The sequence below is a fragment of the Sus scrofa genome, chromosome 12 (genome assembly GCF_054392235.1).
Source record: "Sus scrofa isolate SSC_HxYL_T2T_F1_AM1 chromosome 12, Sscrofa_HxYL_maternal_Yorkshire_Landrace_v2.0, whole genome shotgun sequence".
Taxonomy (NCBI): domain Eukaryota; kingdom Metazoa; phylum Chordata; class Mammalia; order Artiodactyla; family Suidae; genus Sus; species Sus scrofa.
This window is the reverse complement of record NC_139394.1, coordinates 14,662,922-14,670,131: the sequence shown is the minus strand read 5'-3', so window position 1 is coordinate 14,670,131 and position 7,210 is coordinate 14,662,922. Positions and strand designations below refer to the sequence as shown.

Here is a 7,210-nt window from a genome sequence, read left to right as displayed (position 1 = left end):
TGCAGCCCCAGATCAGATCTGGGCGTTGCTGTGGCTGTGGCGTAGGCTAGCAGCTACAGCTCTGATTCAACCACTAATCTGGGAATTTCCATGTCACAGGTGTGGCCCTCAAAAGACAAAAAATAAAATTGCCACGATTTTGAAAGTGTGGTACTGGTATCTGGTTTTACAAGTAGAAAAATGTATGTAACAGGGGTAGACAGATAGATATAGATCTAAATACGTATGGGAGTTTAGTATATGAAAAATGTTACTTTAAACCAATGGGGAAAAGAAGCATCATTCAATATGTTGTAATATATTGTAAAAACTAGAAAACCATACTTAATAAGTTGGCTCTCCACTTCATTCTTTACAATAAAATAAATTCAGCTAGCCCAAATATTAAGGTACCTAAAAATGAAGCTATAGAAGTGTTAGAAGAAAACAGGAGGGGAGGTCCCTTCGTGGCTCAGTGGAAATGAATCTGACTAGCACCATGAGGATGCAGGTTCAATCCCCGGCTGGCCTCAGTGAGTGGGTTAGGGATCCAGCATTGCTATGAGCTGTGGTGTAGGTTGCAGTCGTGACTCAGGTCTGATGTTGCTGTGGCTGTGGTATAGGCCAGTGGCTACAGCTCCGATTCGACCCCTAGCCTGGGAACCTCCATATGCCTTGGGTGTGGCCCTCAAAAGCCTTTTTGCCTTTTCTAGGGCCGCTCCTGCGCGGCATATGGAGGTTCCCAGGCTAGGGGTCGAATCAGAGCCGTAGCCACCAGCCTACGCCAGAGCCACAGCAATGTGGGATCCTACACCACAGCTCACGGCAACGCCGGATCCTTAACCCACTGAGCAAGGCCAGGGATCGAACCTGCAACTTCATGGTTCCTAGTTGGATTCATCAACCACTGAGCCACGACGGGAACTCCAGGAGGATTTTTTTTTTTTAAGATTTTAATTTTTTCTATTACAGTTGATTTTTTTTAAAAGATTTTTATTTAGAACTTTATAATAATCTTTAGGAAGGAAAGGCTTTTCTAGGTATGACTCACAATCCAGAAGATAAAAATGACTGCTACATTTAATTAGATGAAACATTTTAAAATTATATTTAAAGATCAAACTAAATTAAAGAATGGGGGATATACTTTGAACCCACGTCTCAAAAAAAGCACGAAGTTCTACAATATGTAATGAGCTTTCACAAATCATTAAGAAAATGGCCAACGATCCAATAGGCAACTAGGAAAAGGCAGTGTCTGCGCAGTAACACCAGGGCATTACAAATACGTTGCTGGGATGAGGCACTGCAAATAGGTGTGCTCTGACCAGCTGCCCCCAGTCAAGCGTTTGTCCCCTCTGCCCCTTCTGGCCCCAGGGCTGGGGGCTTCCAACCTAAGGAGACTGCCTTATATCAGTGCTGCCTCTCCTGAAGGATGTAAAGGGGAGACTTAAGCAGAGGAATGATCAACAGTGGTTCAGGGATGTCTGAATCTCATGTCTCCTTCTTTCTCCTTTACTGCCCTACAGGGACATGGACTAGTGCTTCCCTTTGACCTTTCCCAACACACACAACCAGAGACTGAGATGTCAGGTAGGTAGTACATAAATTTACAGGTTAGGACGTTTAGACGCCTAAGGATTACAATGACCTCCAAGCATGTCTCCTTGGTCCTTCAGACATCTCATGCAGAAAGGCACAGTTGGGGAAGGGCCAGAGCAGGACCCTCTAATGGGCAGGGCCCAGAGCAGGGGCTCCTCTTGCCAGATGTAGGAAGGGCAATGCTACCTCTCTTGTCCTGGCCATCATCACCGAGGCTTTGTCAGAGCCCCTAACAGGTCTCCTTCCGCTCTTCTTCCTTTCCTTTTTTTTTTTTTTAGGGCCTCATGCCTATGGAGGTTCCCAGCCTAGGGGTCAAATTGGAGCTGCAGCTGCCGGCCAATAGCAACTCGGGATCCGTGCCAGGTCTGCAACCTATACACCACAGGTCAAGGCCACGCCAGCTCCCCAACCCACTGAGCGAGGCCAGGGATCGAATCCGCATCCTCATGAATTCTAGTCGGATTCGTTCCCACTGCGCCACAATGGGACCTGCTGCTCTTCTACTTTCCACTCTCTGCAGTGATCTTTTCCCTGTGGGCCCTGGCCACCTCTCTGACCTCATCTTCTACCCTTTTATCCTCGGCTCGGTCATGCTCCGTATTCCTTGCTCACTCCCTTCTGTCCAGAATGTGTGGCCCCAGATTTCCACACAGCTGGGTCCCTCACCGGTTGGACAGTTGGAAGGTCCTGTCCTCAGAGGCTTCCCTGATCACCTATGTAGAGCACGCTGCCCCGGGCACACCTGAACACGCCCTCCTATTTTATAGCAGTATCGCTATCTAAAACTACCTGAAATCGCCCCGGCACCAACTTGCTTATTGACTATCCCCCACCTGCCCACCCCTAGAAGGGCCTTGTCTGCTTTGTTCACCGCTACATCCCTAGCATCGAGAGTCCCTGGGACTTGAGTGCTCAAAGATGCTTTGTGAGTAAACAAAATGAACAGATATCTAAGACATAAAACATCAGGCCAGGCTTTAGGAGAAGCACATCTAACCCTGGCACTTGAATCTTAGAGCAATTTCTCCCATGCTTCCTCACAGGAAGATGTAGTGTATCAGCAAATGAACGGCCTCAAGAACATTCTTTTTTTTTTTTTTTCTTTTTTTTTAATAGGGCCACATCCGTGGCATATGGAGGTTCCAAGGCTATGGGTCGAATCAGAGCTGTATGCCACTGGTCTATACCACAGCCACAGCAACGCCAGATCTGAGACATGTCTGGGACCTACACCACAGCTGACAGCGACACCAGATCCTTATCCCACTGAGCAAGGCCAGGGATCAAACCTGCGTCTTCATGGACACAGATTCATTTATGCTGAGCCACGATGGGAACGCCCCTTAAGAACATTTTTACGGCTAAATCAAGAATGAGTTCCACAGAACTATTTCCTATAACATCTTCCATACATATTGATGTGGTGTAATACCTAAGAGGCGTATTTGGTCTAAAAAAAATGTATAAAAGCAACTGCGTTGGAGGAAAGTTCTGTTAGAACAACACCATCTAGGTATGCAGCTCTCTGATAAATTCAATCGTTGTTATCATGGGGGTGAACATTAGAAACCATCTATAAAAATTAAGAAATTTACTTACCTGGGCCCCCATGTTAAGACAAACAGTAGGTCTGTCTGGGATAGGGCTCAAACATATTTATTTTGAAAAATCTCCACAGAAGATTCTGATGTATAATCCCGGTCGGACACCTCTGATCTGGATAATCCTCCATAAATATTACTTACCTCAACTGCAGTGTAAACATTCCAGTGAGTGCAGTCAGCTGATCTGAGACCAGGAATACAATCCTCCTGTGAAGGCTGAGGCCCCTAAGAAGACAAAGTACCTAAATAAAGGTACCTGCAGGCAGGACTGACACTTTTTTCAGGAAAGTGATTTTAAAAATTTAGATTCTCAGAGCTATATTAAAACTAAATATTAGACCCCAGGAGTTTCCGTCGTGGCTCAGTGGTTAACGAATCTGACTAGGAACCATGAGGTTGCGGGTTCAGTCCCTGGCCTTGCTCAGCAGGTTAAGGATCTGGTGTTGCTGTGAGCTGTGGTGTAGGTTGCACACATGGCTCGGATCCCACGTTGCTGTGGCTCTGGCGTAGGCCGGTGGCTACAGCTCCGATTCGACCCCTAGCCGGGGAACCTCCATATGCCATGGGAGTTGCCCAAGAAATGGCAAAAAGACCAAAAAAAAAAAAAAAAATTAGACCCCAAATTGTGAAAATGAAATTTAAACGTTTTAAATAGGTATATGGTGGTAAGGCTGGTATTACAAGTCTGAGAGTGCCCTGGTTAAAGGGCATGATAAATATGCATGATAAAGCAAATGATCAGTCAAGTGGCATGGCATTCTAATTTTATCACCCTCGGTATTCTTGAGCATTGGGCTTCTTGTTGTGGGAAGAGATACAGATGTGTATGATAGAAGAGGTTAAGGTAAAAACCCTAGGAGTTCCCCGGTGGCTCAGCAGGTTAAGGATCTGGCATTGTCACTACTGTGGCACGGGGTTTGATCCCTGGCCTGGGAACTTCCACATGCCGTGAGTGTGGCCGAACAAATAAAACCCCAAGTCCTAAAGGGGCAGGAGAGGACTTTTGGGGAGAGATGGAAATGTTCTATATTGTCACTGTGATGGTGGTTACACATTTGTCAGAATTCATAATTTATACATTTAAAATGGGTAAAGTTTGGAGTTCCTGTCGTGGCTCAGCAGAAACAGATCTGACTAGCATCCATGAGGATGCAGGTTCGATCCCTGGCCTTGCTCAGTGCATCCAGCATTGCTGTGAGCTGTGGTGTAGTTCGCAGACAGGCTCAGATCCTGTGTTGCTATGACTGTGGTGGAGGCCAGCGGCTATAGCTCCAATTTGACCCCTAGCCTGGGAACTTTCATATGCCATGGGTGTAGCCCTAAAAAGACAATAAATAAATAGGTAAATTTATTATACGTAAATCTTAATAAAGCTGATTCACATACATACACACTCACTCTGCAGTCCTGAATCTGAATTGCAAGTATCGGTGAATTCATGACGAATTTTTTATTTTTGGGGGAAATACACACAAACACTCCCCAACCCAACACACACATATTTGCTAGCTCTGAACACTGAAAAGGTCTAGAAAGACCAGCTTCTCATAATTAGCACTCCTGGCACTCAGAGTGTGGTCTCTAAACAGTTTTCCAGTAAAAGCAACCAGGGCTCCTTGGAGAAACACTAAAATATACAATCTCCATATTGGATATTAGATGCTAAAGAAGCTATCAAAGACTACTAAAGTTGTGTCAAAAAGACTCAAGGCCAACTTGAAGAGGCTCCTACTGGCCAAAGGTAGGACAATTTGTGTATGAAAAAGAGTAACTTTAAAGAGGGTAAGTCTGGCATTTCTCTCACCTTTCCCATACCCCTAAACAAACAATAGATGAAATGTTTTTCTTTTCCTTTTCTCTCTCTCTCTCTTTTTTTTTTTGTCTTTTTTTTTTTTTTTTTTTTTTTTTTTGGTTGTTGTTGTTGTTGCTATTTCTTGGGCCGATCCTGCGGCATATGGAGGTTCCCAGGCTAGGGGTTGAATCGGAGCTGTAGCCACCGGCCTACGCCAGAGCCACAGCAACGCGGGATCCGAGCCGCGTCTGCAACCTACACCACAGCTCATGGCAACGCCAGATCGTTAACCCACTGAGCAAGGGCAGGGACCGAACCCGCAACCTCATGGTTCCTAGTCGGATTCGTTAACCACTGCGCCACGACGGGAACTCCTTTTTTTGTCTTTTAAGGGCCATACCAAAAGTATATGGAGGTTCCCAGGCTAAGGGTCAAACTGGAGCTGTAGTCGCTGGCCTACACCACAGCCACAGCAACACCAGACCTGATCTGTGTCTTCAACCCACACCACAGCTCACAGCAACACTGGATCCTTAACCCACTGAGTGAGGCCAGGGATCAAACCTGTGTCCTCAGAGATACTAGTCAGATTCGTTTCCACTGAGCCATGAAGGGAACTCCAGAAGTTTTTCTTTATACAAGCATTCTAGCTAATAAATAATAAAGAAGATAGAATCAGAATATCACCACCTGCCACCTCTAAAGAACTAACTGATCTAGGCATTGGTCAATGATTGCTAGCATTTCCCTAAAGAGAAACAACCAGACATTTACTGCCTCCTGGTGGGAAAACTCAACCTATAAAATAATCTTGCTCCCTACTCCCGTTCCCTCATCAAATTGAACTTGAAGCTGATCAAGCCTCTGCATTCAATTACCAATCTACAGGAAATATGGAGAGAGGAACCGGTTAAACTACACCTAGGAATGCAATAAGCAAAATTCAAACAGTAGAAAACACCATAATAAATAATTCAAACGCCTTTAAAAAAACAGACTGCAAGTGAGCAAGAGCTCAAATCTATAAGGATAAGAGAGGCTAAAACAGGAGTTCCTTGGTGGCTCAGTAAGGATCTGGGATTGTCACTGCTGTAGCTTGGGCCATAGCTGTGGCATAGGTTAGATTCCTGGGCAGGGAATTTTTGTCTGCCACGGGCACAGCAAAAGAAAAAAAGAAAAAAGAAAAAAAAGAGAGCAACTAAAAGACCTAACAATAAACTTCAATAAATGGCCTTATTTGGATCTTCATTCAAACAGTACAAAATTATGAGACAATTGGAAACTGGATTGATACCTGAATTTAAAGAATTTTAAAGAACTTTTTATTATTAAAATCCTTAAACATATACAAAAAGTATAATGAACTCATGTGTACCATTACACAACTTAAACAACTCAGCACTATTTTTATTTTCCATCTACATTCTATCACTTTTTTTTTTTCCTTTTTAGGGCTGCACCTGCAGCACATGGAAGTTCCTAGGCTATGGGTTGAATCGGAGCTGCAGCTGCCAGCCTACAACACAGCCACAGCAACACCAGACCTGAGCCACATCTGCAAAAGCTCTGGGCAATACCAGATCCTTAACCCACTGAGCGAGGCCAGGGATCAAACCCACATCCTCATGGATACTAGTCGGGTTCTTAACCCACTGGGCCACAATAGGAACTCCCTCTATCACTTTTTTTAAAAAACTAAATTTTAAAGCAAGCCTCAGATACATGTATTCTTACTCAAAAACTTCTACGTATGTGTTTCTATCAGATAAGGACTTTTTAAAAAAATAAAGCCATAATACCATTAGCTCATCTAAGGAAATTGTCAACAATTCCTTAATATCATCGAGTATTAATTTTTTCAGGCATTGGAATGGTGAATTAACTAAAAGATTTACAAATGAAACGATAGCTGGGACCTGCTTCAAAATAACATGGGAGGGTGATATTGGGAGGATGAGGCAAGACTGGTCATGGGTTGATGGGTGTTGGTGCTGGGGTTAATCATACTGTTCTATATATGTTTGTATTTGAAATTCTCCCTAGTAGGAAAAAATAATAACCAAAGGGTGAAAACCTGCTAAGTCAACTAAGACAAGTCAGCCAAACTTTCAAGACATTTTACACAAATTATCAGTTGGAATTTCTGTCAGGGTGGTAATGACAGTACAGTTAAACATAATAGCACATAAAGGTTCAAAGATTTCTTACAAATGTGTCTATTAGAATCAGACAT

The 7,210-nt window shown here is 43.9% G+C and overlaps 1 protein-coding gene across 4 annotated transcripts in view; it reads right to left on the bottom strand.

Moving 5' to 3' along the window:
• Window positions 1–7,210, bottom strand: part of POLG2 (DNA polymerase gamma 2, accessory subunit) — a 67,391-nt gene that overhangs the window by 39,463 nt on the left and 20,718 nt on the right. For 3 of the 4 annotated variants that reach the window (XR_014820942.1, XR_014820944.1, XR_014820946.1), the window contains exon 9: window positions 3,327–3,427. The gene's annotated coding sequence lies outside the window, so the exon portion shown is untranslated. The remainder of the gene's footprint in view (window positions 1–3,326; window positions 3,428–7,210) is intronic. The other variant, XR_014820945.1, reaches the window with a different exon arrangement.